We start from the raw sequence: 14,824 nt of genomic DNA, 5'->3' as shown, positions 1-14,824 counted from the left end.
AAGAAATAGTGAAAGGACTATAAGGGGAAAGAGGGAAAATGGGTGGGGAAAAATTAGAGAGGAATACAAACCATGAGAGACTCCTAATTGTGGGAAAGAAACAAATGGTTGCAGAAGGAGAAGTGGGTAAGGAAATGGGATAACTGGGTGATGGGCACTGAGGAGGCCATTTGACAGGATGAGCACTGGGTGTTATACTATATGTTGGCAAATCGAATTTAAATTAAATAAAATAAAAAATAATCAATTTTATATTTTAGCTCCATGCCCAGCACGTACTTGTGTATATAAAGCCATACATGAAAGTATGGCAAGTGTGTCAGACTCTAGGTTAACTTGGCTTGCAAAGTTTTATGTTCTTTGAATGATTATCATTTAAAATACAAGTTCTCTTTTGTTATAAACTTCCTCTTATCCTTGTACCAGGTAGTTCTTTTTATCAGCCTTATTCTGTTAATTACTGGTATATTAAAAAGTCAAAAAGTCAAGGGTGCCTAGGTAGCTCAGTAGGTTAAGCATCCAACTCTTATTTCAGCTAAATCATGATCTCAGGGTCATGGGATGGTGACCTGTATTGGGCTCTGTGCTTAAGAGGGAAGTCTACTTGTGATTTTTTCCTTCTGTCCCTACCCCCACTGTTCTCTCTCTCTCTCCCTTTCTCTTTAAAACAAATTAATAAATCTTTGAAAAAAATCAGAAAGTCCGACCATGCCTTAGGCATTTAATTGCGATATGGGAAATATTTGAAATAAAGAAAACTATCAACAAAAGACACAACTTAGCTTCAGAGATGTTTAAAATAAAAGAAGGTATTCTTAAAATCAGTGTAATATGATATACAGTAAAAGGACAAAGGGTAATATAAAAATATTAAAATAGCATAAACCCCACAAAGTGAAAGGATCTTAAAAATGTTTAAATAAAAGAAAAGTGAGTGGAGAATGATGTAGATGATTGTTCTCATATACAAATACATAATTTTTGAAGTAAATGGAAAATCTAATCAGAGCTTACATTTGGAAAAGTCATTCTACTTTTCAGTTGGTGAAAGAATGAAGGAAAATTTATTTTATTAAAACCAAATGCTGCATTGCATATTTTGTTATATCTTCTTTAACATAAAATTGTTTCAAATGACTCATAGAATAAAACAAGTTTTCCCACCTTGTTGAAGATCTCTAATTCTTAACTCTTTTTTTTTCTAATTCTTAACTCTTATACAGATAACCACTTTCGATTACTTTGATAAATTCTTTTGTTTTTTAAATAAACTTCAATGTTTTGAACATATGTGTTGGGAATGTTTGTGGCCCCCAAAATTCTTATATTGAAAACTAATGACCAATGTGATGGTATTAGGAAGCAATGGGGACTTTGGGAAGCAATTAGGTCATGAGGGTGGAGCCTTCTTGAATGAGAAATTCACAACATTAGTGTCAGTGCCTATTAGGGGTTTATTAATATTTAGTCCTTTTATTTTCTAGCTTTGTAAACCTACCAACTCTAATATAAACGTTCCTGAAAGTAAATCCTCACTCTTCTGCTGGAATGGTGTGGGTATTTTTGTGCCTGCCTCTCAAGATGGAAGAAAAATGTGAGAGTTCTAAGTGCTTCTTATGTATAATTTAACCAATAATTTGATTTTATGTATTACTTCTATTTTCTTTGTCAGGGATATCTGACACTGCAATTTTTTTGAGAATTTTGGTATTTGGATAATATAATTTTTCCTTAACAGGGGCACAGTTCTGTTTCTTCTATCAAACTTAATTGGCATTGCTCCCTTTGCTCCCAAGGTTGTGCTTTTGGTGTGAGCTGTCTCTTTTTGCATTTATTTGTATTTTTGCTGTTTATATTATTTCATCATTCCATGCATTTCTGTATTTTCATTTTACTATTTCTTAAAGCTATCAGAGGTAAAGTGTACTTTGATTCTTTCATATTTGACTGAAAACTACACATATCATTTAAATATATATATAATGATATTATATTTATTTATATATTTAAATATATTGATGCAAAGTAAAGTAGATGAAATGGGAAAATTACTGAATTATGAAACATAGATTAACAAAAATAGCAATTTGTATATAACTTGTTATATACAAACTACATTTGAAAAATATATTGAAGAATGAAAATAAAATAGAACTTAAATAAGCATAATTTGTGAACAGCATGTTTTACAATTTTCAATACTTAGCAATGTCTCTTCTCAATATATTCTCATGTTGGTCACTTTAGATTCATAAAATACACACAATTAATCTATTTTAATAATGAAGAAGTTAAGACAGAAAAATCTTTATTTTTCAGCCTAAATATATTTATTGAGTTCTTACCAGGCATTCAATTATTGACTAGGCTCTCAAAGAATAAAATTTATAAAGATTGTCCTTTCTCCTGAGGAGATCATTCAGTGGGCAGTCAAACAAATACAAAACATTAAGCAATAAGATAAATATATAAACAGAGGAGATGAAAAGCAGATATTACAAAAGTTCTCATAGTACTTTTTAAATATTTAATGCATATTCCACAACTTAGTAAAATATCTCATTTTCTAACAAATTAAAAAATTTTTGAATGCTTTCACCTAATAACAATTCAAGGATTGTGTGCTAATAGGCTGGATATTCTCTGTATACACCTGAAAACCCATTCTGTTCTTTCCATCAAGCTCTGATTCCCTGAAAGAATTGATCTCTAATGATTGCTTGAACCTCAGGACAATTGGGTTCCTCTGCCCTTTAGTTGCAAAAAAATTCCCTTCATTAAATATAATGATCCATTTTGTGTATGTCACTTTTGGGGGGAGGGAGAAGGCTGTCAATTTGACTTAAATGAAATTTATTTGACACATTTTCCTGTAAAATACAGACCCCAAATTCAATTGTAGAACTGCATAGCTCACAATTTCTATAGAAACATTACAAATATTCTTTCTGTGTAAAAATAAATGAGACATTAGTAGTCATTGGAGTAACAATTACCCAGTTCTAGCAGCAATAAAGGGCAAATAGAGTACAAATTGGTGAGATATTCATAAATACTAAACTTTGTTACCAGAACAAACTTGTGATAATAAACATTATGACATAGGCTGGCTCCCTCTTTTGATACTAGAGTGAATCAAAAGAATGAGTTTATGGCTTTAAATAGCCAAATGAAGGCTATTTCTTCCTGTCAGAGAAGGATGTTACCAATAAACAAGAAAGGTAGGCTATAATGAATCACATGGTACCATAATAGAGCTGGACACTGCTTAAATTCATGTGTAACTTTGCATCTATCCATGTTATATATACTAAGTTACACATACTGAGTCTGTATAACAGATACTATTATACATGTATTTATGTATGGGTAGTATGCACACATATTTCCTATACCTGTTGACTGAGAGTGCCTAGAAGTATTAAAGCTCTAAGAGAAATGAGAACATAGGGCATGGAGATCTCAGTTTCCAAATACTATTCTCTAATAAAAGAAACCAAATTTCCTTGGTAAAAATGGTTGATTCTTTGCCTAGGAGAGGAAGAAGTACAAGATAGGTTGAGGATAAGATAGGTTGAGGATATACTGAAGTACCATAAAGTGATGAAATGTACAAAAAAAAAAATATATATATATATATGGTAGCATGCCAAAGGCACATAGAAATCAACTGAAAGAGTCCCAATGGCCAAAACTGAAGCAATTTGAGCAAGAATATAGATAACATAGTCCACTACAATGAAAATTATAAAATATGTATAGTTGAGCCCATAGTAATATAAATAAGTTATAGAATAAATCAAATAAGTCAGAAGATAAGACAAATCTTTTGTACAGAAGAAATCCAAACAATGGTTGTAGATACTTTCCCCTCCAGGAGGTGGAGTTTAATTCCCAGCCCTCATACCCTTGGCAGTGAGCTAGTTTTAGAAGAATAGAATTCTAAGAACAGAATAAGAAAGAAAAAAAAAAAGTAAATCTACAATTGATAAAACTGGCAAACACTACCTGAACAGACCAATATGACCAATAATGTCATATGTGACAAGAAGAACATTTCACTTCTTTCGTATAATTGCAGTCTGATCATGAGGAAAACAGTCATTCTGCAGAATATCTGACCACTGCTTTCAAGATTGCCAAGAAAATGAAAAAGAAAGACTGTGAAACTGTTAGAGACCAGATAGGACAGGAAAAAATATGGTGACTAAAGCAATGTGGTAGTTTCAATTGGATGTTGGAATAGGAAGAAGATATTAATGGAAAAACTGTTGAAACCCACGTAAATCCTCGGTTTTATTTGATAATATTATGCTAATAACATCAGTTTAAACACATTACAAAAGCATCATCATAATGTAAAAATTTAATAATAAGTATAACTGATTGAAGGGTATTTGGGAGCTCCCTGTACTATATTTTTAACTTTACTGTACATTGAAATAGTCTTAGAATTAAACAAAAAAAAAAAATCAAACATTCCAATTATATTAGATTCTGAAAAAAAATTGAAAAGAAGCTAAAATGACAGTAGATATGAATTATTGGCAGCACCAGACAATAGAATACTATCTTGTTACAAATTGTAAAGACACATCTACCTGTTTTGGGCTTTTGCTTCGAGGAGGAGATATTATTATTATTATTTTTTTTAATTTTTATTTATTTATGATAGTCACAGAGAGAGAGAGAGAGGCAGAGACACAGGCAGAGGGAGAAGCAGGCTCCATGCACCGGGAGCCCGATGTAGGATTCGATCCTGGGTCTCCAGGATCGCGCCCTGGGCCAAAGGCAGGCGCTAAACCGCTGCGCCACCCAGGGATCCCTATTATTATTATTATTATTATTATTATTATTATTATATTAATTTTATCAATCCCTTATAACAAATCTGCTCTCATATAGGTTTGGGGGCAGAAAAAGATCTGCCTGTGGTTTTTTGGGGTTTGTTTGTCAGTCTTTTGGACAAAAGCAAATTAAAAATTGAAATCACTGCTGGAGAAATAATCTTCAAATTCAGACAACAAAGAATACAATGCTAGTTTTAGACAAATATCAAAGCAAATTAAGTCAAATGCTGAATGAATGTATATAACTTCTTTCTTTTTATAAAATTATATGAACCCACACAAGAAAAAAATATATATTCATGGATCTAATCTTGAAGCTTTTGCTTAGAAACATTTTTTTGAAAGATTTTCTTTATTTATTCATGAGAGACACCGAGAGAGAGACAGAGACACAGGCAGAAGGAGAAGCAGGCTCCATGCAGGGAGCCCAATGTGGGACTCAATCCTGGGACTCCAGGATCACCCAATCGACTGAGCCACCTAGATGTTCCCATTGTCTCATTCTTAACCTAAATATTTATGTCCTATATGCCTACACTCAAAAAGATTCAAAATATTTAGGTTTGGTAAGTTAAGAGGTATAGAAATTATTTAAATATATGTTTAAAATCTATCATTTAAACATATTTATTATATTTCACAATTGATTTTTCAATATACATCAAATGAGGTAAAACAATTTAAAATGTAAGAATTATGGTTTAATAGTAAGTCATTGAGTTCTCATGTTTTGATTTTTTCCAATCTGCCAATAGTGACTTTCCTATAAATCATTAGAAAGAAGAAATAGGAGCCTTTTATTGTTTTCAACTGATGTTTGTTAACAGTATAGGAAAACATGCATATCACAATAATTTTAAAAAGTGAAAATATATGTCAATTTTAAAATGTTGAAAGGCATATACAATGTTAAATATTGACAGGTAAAATTTCTCCCTAACCATAAAGGCTAAATAATATTAAAATAAAAAGATAATTTTGTTAGAAGAAATGGTCTAACTGGGGAATTAAAAAAAAAGAGTGTATAAATCTCTGGTTAAATATATTTCATGTTTCAGAATTCACCATATTCATGATAAAAATAATCTTAAACATTTTTATTTCTAAGCAATCTGTTACTAAAGAGAGCTATTTTAAAAAAAAATATTTTACTTATTTATTTATTTAGAGAGAGCATGTGTGCATGGGAGAAGGGGGAGCGCCAGAGGGAGAGGGAGAGATGGAGTCTCAAGCAGGTCCATGCCCAACAAGGAGACAAACTTGGAGCTGGATGTGATAACACCAAATCTTTTTTTTTTTTTTTTTTGATAACCCCAAATCTTGATGTGATCTAAAATTGAGGTTGAAACTCAACTAACTGAGCCAACCAGGTGCCCCAGAGAGCTATTTTTAAGGATTAACTAAAAGCAGTAACTTTTTTGTATGTTGAAAGGGAACATCTCATTAGGAATATTAGACTGTCAATCTCATTTTCACTAACATTGTATTAATATCACTATGTTGCAGGCCTCTGATAGAAGTAACAGTTCTACACTTAAAATCAAGGTTACAGGAGAGCCAGGGTGGCTCAGCAGTTTAGTGCCAACTTTAGCCCAGGGTGTGATCCTGGAGACCGGATGGAGTCTCACATTGGGCTCCCTGCATGAAGCCTGCTTATCCTTCTGCCTGTGACTCTGCCTCTCATGATTAAATAAAGAAATCTTTAAAAATAAATAAATAAATAAATAAATAAATAAATAAATAAATAAATAAATAAATAAAAAATTCCTAAAAAAAATCAAGGTTACAGAAATCTATAAAATATTTTACCTTTGCAGTACACATAAAGAATACAAGATTAATACAGTGGGGATTGGCATCTGGCATCAGAATCCTTTGTGAATTATTCTCCTGTCAGTGGAGGATAAAAGCACTATTTTATATATATTGAATTTTTATAGCCTACAAAAATAATTATTTTTGAGTCTTATGTATCATAAAATTTTAATTTATATATCCAGTTGATTATAGATCTTGCTAATTTTCAAAATTAAATAAATAGTTAATTTTACATTAAAGATGAGTTTTTTTAAACGTATGATATATGTGGTGCCTGGGTTGCTCAGTCAGTGAGTGTCCAACTCTTCATTTCTGCTCGGGGCATGATCCCAGGGTCATGGGATCAAGCCCCATGTCAGGCTTGCTGCTCAGGGAGGAGTCTGCTCTCTCTCTCTCTCTCTCAAATAAATAAATAAATAAATAAATAAATAAATAAATAAATCTTTAAAAAAATAAACCTATGATTTTTTTAAAAAATCAGTAAAAACACTTTTAAATTTTAAGCTCAAATTTACATTTTATTGTAATTGTAAAGCCATGAGCAGATTATTCATGCCATGCCATTAGTGAATTGCCCTATAATTTGCAGCTGGTATTTTATTTTATTTATTTTATTTTATTTTATTTTATTTTATTTTATTTTATTTTATTTTATTTTATTATTATTTTATTTAATTTTATTATTATTTTATTTTATTTATTTGACTGAGAGAAAGAGAGAGAACAAGAGGGGAAGAGGGACAGAGGGAGAGGGAGAAGCAGACTCCCCACTGAGTGGGGAGCCTGATGCTGCACTGGGTCTTCAGGACCTTGGAATCATGACCTGAGCCGAAGGCAGACACTTAACTGACTGAGCCACCTAGGCATCCCTGTAGCTGGTATTTTAAATAAACATTTTTTTGGCCAATAGGTAATTATAACAATTTTTTTTGGCCATGTGGTAAAACAAAAAATAAGAATGTGGTAATAATGAAGTTCTTAAAAGCCTGCAACTTTTTGTTACTTAAGGGGACTGACTCCATTTATCATAGACTATCAAATAAGTCTATGGATTAGGTAACTCTCACCTATTAATAAATGTCAGGCAATTGACAAGAAAACACCAATCTTCGAGAATTATATATGTATTTTAAAATAGATGATAGATGCCACAAATGTAGAAATTTATGCTTATTTTTCTATAAGTATATTAAGAAAAATTAAATATAATCCTGTTTTAAAATATAAATAATACAAACATTAAGTGTTAATACATTAGGTGATTTTTCTTATTTTCATTTCCACCCTGGAGAGAACATTTGCCCTTTGGTATCTCATTCTTGTTATCTCCTATTTTTTAATTTAAACTCCGTTCTAGGGCGGCCCGGGTGGCTCAGTGGCTTAGCGCCACCTTCTGTCCAGGGTTGGTCCTGGACACCCGGGATGGAGTCCCACGTCAGGCTCCCTGCATGGAATGGAGCCTGCTTCTCCCTCTGCCTGTGTCTGTGCCTCTCTCTCTCTCTCTCTCTCTCTCTCTCTCTGTCTCTCATGAATAAATAAATAAAATTTTAAAGAAAAAGGCTTTCTCTTAAAAAAATAAACTCCATTCTAAATAATAAGTCTTCTTGAATTAGTAGTCGAATATGGATGTCTATTTTCAGTAGACATTGAAATGTAAATATGCTCATCACTGCATCATTGCATAATAGAGAGCGATTTATTGCCAAGGTATGGAAGTTCATTTCTGTCTTCTTACCCCCAGTTCAATTGTGTGTGGAAAGGTATGCACATAAATATTAGCTTCTTTCATGAGAATTTAACCAAAATTCCATGCAAACTCCTTTTCTTTTGTTATTCTACTAGATACAATTTTGTGACTCCATAATATGTAGTTGGTGATCTGAATCTGAGAGTGCAATACAGTAGGTGCCATCACTTTGAGAATTACTTTCTGGAATGCTCTTCATACAGCTCTCTCAAACTCTAGTTGGAGAATTTTGCATATTAAATTCAATTACTCAATGCAATTTATAGATATTTCTTGAATTATTTCACAATGGTTCCCAAAGCTATCAGTCTTTTCTTCCACTTTCCCAATCCTAGTGACACTTTCTCTTCATTGAGGTCTCATAATAAATATCTGGATACTGTTATGATTAAGTGTATATATGGCCCTGATATGGGCTTTTGTATTTAAAGCCAAACCAAAATAGACAAAAACAAAACAAGAAAGAAATATAGCCCAGCATTTCAGTTTCACAAAGGTAGGAGCAATACATGACAGCATAGTACAGTTTTTAAAATAATTCCACAATATCTTATTTTCTGTCCACTTTTATCAAAAGGCATCCCCATGGTATCACTTCACAAAATATGAGTTTCTGCTCAACTTTTCCAAATCAGTATCCTTTGTTTGTATACACAAGGGAAACTCCTGGCATTCCTGGTTTCCAATTTGAAAACTCAGTATATAATTTGCATTTTTATTGTGGGTATCCTATAGTTTACATTTAACTGAAAAAACCCTCTGGGTTATTTTCTGCTGCTAGAAGGACTGCTGTGACTTGCATTAACTGGCAATGATTTTCCACATGCAAACACCTGTGCAGAAAACACCTGGCGTTACCTGCCTTTGGGAAGTAACACTTTTAAGCAGAAACTCTAGGGGTAAGCATGAGCATTTCCAAACTGCCTATGAGTAATCGAAGGGGAAAGGAACTTTAAAAAATATAACATCTGCTATATTTTTTAAAAGATTTATTATTTATTCATGAGAAGCAGAGAGAGAGAGAGAGGCAGAGACACAGGCAGAGGGAGAAGGAGGCTCCATGCAGGGAGACTGACGTGGGACTCGATCCAGGGTCTCCAGGATCATGCCCTGGGCTGAAGGTGACACTAAACCGCTGAGCCACCCGGGATGCCCAACATCTGCTATATTTTCATTTTGTTACCCAGATGTAGACAGTGAAGGATTTGGCTTAATGCTAGTAATAAATGTGCAAAAGAGCAAACATAATAACATACACTTCAGATAATAATTTTGAAAATATTTAGAAAATATTGATATAAATTAAGTCTTTGAAAAATACATCTTATGGACAAGTTTTTTTTTTTTTTGTCTTTCAATCATATGTAGATTTCTGTGCTTTTTATATATTCACAATTTTTATTTATTTTTATATAAATTTGAAACTAGAGAAAACACTACATATTATAAACTGATAATTTTATAAGACCATTAGCATAGCTTGAGGTAACATTTTTCAAATCTAGTACATACATTATAACAAATAAATCCACTATCTTAAAATTATTTTAAGATAAAAAAAGGAATTTTGTAGATTTCAAAACACAGATGAAAAATTACCTTTATTATATCCTGATTAAATGCCTTACTAATTTTGAGATAATGGAAGAACACCACTAAATAAACATATGGAGTTCATTTGTCACAAGAATAAAAATGTTGCTAACTTTAATATATATGCTGTAAACTTTATATGAAGTAAACTTAGCTCTTTTCTCTAAATACAATAGAGTTGAACAAACATCATATAAACTCTGTGAAGTTAAAAAAAAATGTATGTCAGACCTTTAATATTGGCAAAATAATCCTCCAAACAAAATTTACTCCAGGGAAACCTTCTGAAGTAGGGAAGTTGAAGTGACTATTTTAGAAAGGTTCAGTCTCTGCCCTTTTTCTGCTAGGTCCCATTTACTTTTGTTCCTCCATATTTTGCCTCTTTAATAAGCCAAAGGAGCTATGTTCCCACTTCAAGGGGGGAAAGCAGACAGTTAATCATTCTCTGAATTTTGTCCTAATCCCCAAACACCTGATAACGCCTAAGGCAAGCCAGATCCCAAACACATCTGGACATCAGCTTCAAACAAATCTCAGCTGATGCTGGCATCAATAGCCCTATCTTTGGTGAGCTATGGAATAATATCTATTGTTCATCTAACTCTTGACTTTGATTGGACCCTATGTTGGGTTCCTGGAGGAACACATATCCTGGACCCTTTCCTAACATAAACTCCTATCCCAAAGCAATGATGAGACTCATTTTCCTTTCCCTGAGTCTCCCAGACACTCCATCTACTATTCTGTCACTCACACTCTTGAATAAACTCTGTTTTCACTTCCAGGCCACTTTTAATTTCTATCCTACATGAAGTCAAGGACCCTCTTACCTGGTCCTATGGGACCCATCCCTATGTTCTCAGACCCAGCTAGCCTGCATCACTTCTTTCTGTAGTTTGATTATCCTGGTATCTAATTTGTGACTTTGAAATATGATTTATAATATTAATTTATTAATAAGAACTGCTTCAAAATTCCAAGTATTTTATACAGAAACATTTTTTAAAAAATAATGTCTTCTTTTAATATAGAAAATACAGAAAACCAAAAACTGAAGTCCTACTTTGAACATATGATTAAAATTCTAATAATTAACATATGAATTAACTAAAAAATTTTTAGAATAAAATATAATGTGGGCCACCGTCATGCTTCTGTACTATAATATGTAGTATACATATAGCATATGGTTTATAGCATATCGTAATAAACATACAGATAGAACGGTACATATAACATGCTTTTATATATTATATAACTTTGTTTTATGGTCCAGTAACATAAGCATCATGTAGGAGCCTTTAGAGATGCAGAATCTTAGCCCAACCTCAGACCTATGCATTTTAACAGAATACGTATTTTAACAAGGTCCTCTGGTAATGAATGTGCCTAATAAAATTTGAGAAGCAAAGGTATAGACTTTGCAAGAAAATATTGAACCTACAAAGTATATATTATTCCTCAAACCAAAGATAGATTACTCTTTCACTGTATTGATTTGGATAAGAGTAGATGACATCAAAAGATTGGAAAGGGCATTTTTAATATGTATGCAATCCTTGCAATATACTTATTGAAATGATGAGCTTCTGGGTTCTTTTGGACAAAGAGGAAAGAGTAAGTTTTTATATTCCTATTACAATTATGACTGGAGTATGAGAGAGGCAAAACATGACAAAATTTTAGTTGATAGAAAAAAAAAGGTTGAGACTCCCAGTTCAGAAGACATTTAATGTTTTTTCTTTACTCAAGAGAGAACAAAATTATATGAAACGATGAATATAACTAGAGAAGACAAACTCTGTCACTTAGACTCCATGCAAAAGACCAGACACAATTACTTTTTTCTTGGACACAATTACTTTGATATTTTGTGCAACTCTATGTTTCGTTAGTCACTCAAATAATTATATTCAAGTTAGTTTGATACACTTGAATAAATCTCCATTAATTATATCAGAAACGGCAAACGATGGCCCATGGGCCAATAAATAGTTTTATTCTAACAAAGAAATGCTAATTTTAATGTATCTTTCTATGGCTGCTTTAGAACTACAAAAACAAATTTGAGTAGTTGAAAAAGAGACTATATAATCTGCATAGTCTAAAATATGTACCATCTGTTCCTTTACAAAAAAAAGTTGCTGACCTATATGATGAAGGCTAACTACTTTGGTTTGTTTTAAGATTTCTTTTTCACTATGTTTTTGGTATTTGTATACCTTTCTATGCAAATTAATGAAAGGAAACTTCACTAAAGTGGACTTAAGATGTTAGAAGGGGAGGCTGAACACGGGAGCTATATTACTCAGTGTCAAATATAGGAAGAATTATCAACTACGGATCCCAACAGAAGAATCATCAACAGGGAAGAATCATCTACTGCAAGTCCCAACAAAATAAAATGTATATTGCATCTCCTACAAAGAAGTGACTATCCAGAAAATATGAGTTGTCAATTCAACCAATAAGTAACCATCATCATTCTGAATTCTCACTTTTCATTTATTAACTTTTGTTCAAAACAATCCCTCCCAACTTACCCCTCTTCTCTGTAAAATAACATTCCTCTCCCTTGTTGGACTTACCTATGGTTTTGCCATAGTTTGTTTGCCCCAAATTGCAATCCTCTGTTATTTTAGAATAAATCTATTTTTACTGGTAGAATAACTGACTTATTTTTAAGTTTAACACCAGCATCTGGAGTATGGCTTAAGAATACAGGATCTTGGAATTACATCATTTGTATCTCTAAAACTATCCAACTGCAGATATGTGGCTTTTAGAGGATTACAGGCAAAAATCAATTTAAATATATAAAAGTTGAAATGTAAATTATGTCTTTAAAATTTATCACTCTATGAGCAGATAGAAGTAACATCGTGCCAGCTAGAATTTTCTTTCAGTTACTATAGGTAAAAAGAAACAAGTTCAAGTATTGTTTTCTAATTTCATGTGAATATGTACTAAAATATATACATAATATAGCTTCTGTGTGCAGCGTTCTAAAACATAAATTATATTCATATATATAAGTTATAAAAATATGTATAGATATGTATAGATACTAATGTGTGTAACTATTTCAGAATTATTGTTTTGCCCTATTAGCTCATGTGATTACCTTGGTTCCTGTAATGCACTCAAGTCATAACAGTTATTTTCCGGACTGGGGGGTCACTGCTAGAGCCCAGCTATAACAGGATTGAGAAAGATATTTTCTGTATTCTAGAAATTCACAGACAGAAACAACTGTATACTGTATGAATCCATTTGTATAAAAAGCCATATAGAGAATCAAAGAGGCAAATTGGTAATTATGTGGAATGTGTCCTACACAGAGGAACAGATTTTAAAGAGAAGTGGGAAATCTTCTGCAGATGATGGAAATACTCTGTATCTTTGTTGAGGTGGTATTTTCACTGGTGAAAAAAGCTCTCAAAAAGTTCACATAATAGTCCAAGTTAAAGGATGTAGTTTATTTTATGTAATTCTTTTCTTCATAAAGTTAATGAGAAAAAATGAATTTCACTATATGTTTCATATGCATTTCAAAGTAATGTATATTATTCTATAGTTTCTGGGTGCTGAGTTCCAACATATAAATTACATTTATTTTCTTTCAAAAGATTTTATTGTATTTATTTATTCATGAAAGACACAGAGAAAGAGGCAGAGACACAGGTAGAGGGAGAAGCAGGCTCCATGCAGGGAGCCTGATGTGAGACTCGATCCCAGGACTCTGGGATCACACCTGAGCAGAAAGCAGACACTCACCACTGAGCCACACAGGTATGCCAAAATTACATTATTTCTTAGGTAGTTTTGGTGCTACATAATATGTCTTTTTTGATTTTGCTGTGTTTAAATTCATGTTTGTAATTGGGATGTGATGACCTATACTTTTATTTCTATTACAAACACACATATTATTAGTATTTAATAGTAGCAGATATTTCTAGTATATTATCTTTACATCATTATTAATTATACCCATTGTTGCCTGAATTGAATATTATTTCTTTAATTCTGTAGTGCCAGGTGTTAGCATAGTATCATGCAAGACTTAATACTCTCATTACGCCATTTGTGTGCTTTCCTAAATCATTATATTTTAGCGGTATCTATTTTAAGATGTGTATAATAAGTTTTTTAACATACCAAATGAAAAATTTTGTCTTTTAAGATGAATATTTGATTTTTTAAGTGAGAACTTTTGTTTTTAATGAATTACAAACTGAATTACAAATAATGTTGATAGCAAGAACACCAGAAGACAAGAGGTGGGAGAAGAAAGAATCATAAGAAGAAAAAAAAATACCATGTTTTTTAAACATTCGCATTATGAAACTCCGAGGTGTGCATGGCAACAAGCCCACTCATTCTCACCTAAAAAAACTACTATAACCTGAAATATGAATATAATTGTTCATTTTTCCCTTAAAGAAAAAAGTTCTCCCAATGCCCTCATTCACACCCTAAAAAAGTGTCAGCATTCTCAAAATGATGTCTGAACCCTAATTTCCAATGCTATGGGGTGCCCTTCAGAAGAAGATGGGACCTGGCATCTGAAGAACTAAGATCCTTAAAACAAAACAAAAAAAGAATTCACACAACTTTTATTTGCCTCGCTCATAAGGCCATGATGAAGCACAATCTCTGTCCTAGAGCCCCCCAGACACCCCCTACCCATAGAAGGGATGGAAAGGGGGGCTAAAAAAATTATTCCTACTGCAGTCCCATCAGGGCTGCAGAGACTGGGAGTCGATTCTCCTAGACTGCTGGGTGAGGTGGAACACGAAAACTAGGGTATAAA

This window comes from Canis lupus, chromosome 22, assembly GCF_011100685.1.
Source record: "Canis lupus familiaris isolate Mischka breed German Shepherd chromosome 22, alternate assembly UU_Cfam_GSD_1.0, whole genome shotgun sequence".
Lineage (NCBI taxonomy): Eukaryota > Metazoa > Chordata > Mammalia > Carnivora > Canidae > Canis > Canis lupus.
The sequence above is the reverse complement of the archived record's forward strand: the minus strand, read 5'-3'. Positions refer to the sequence as shown.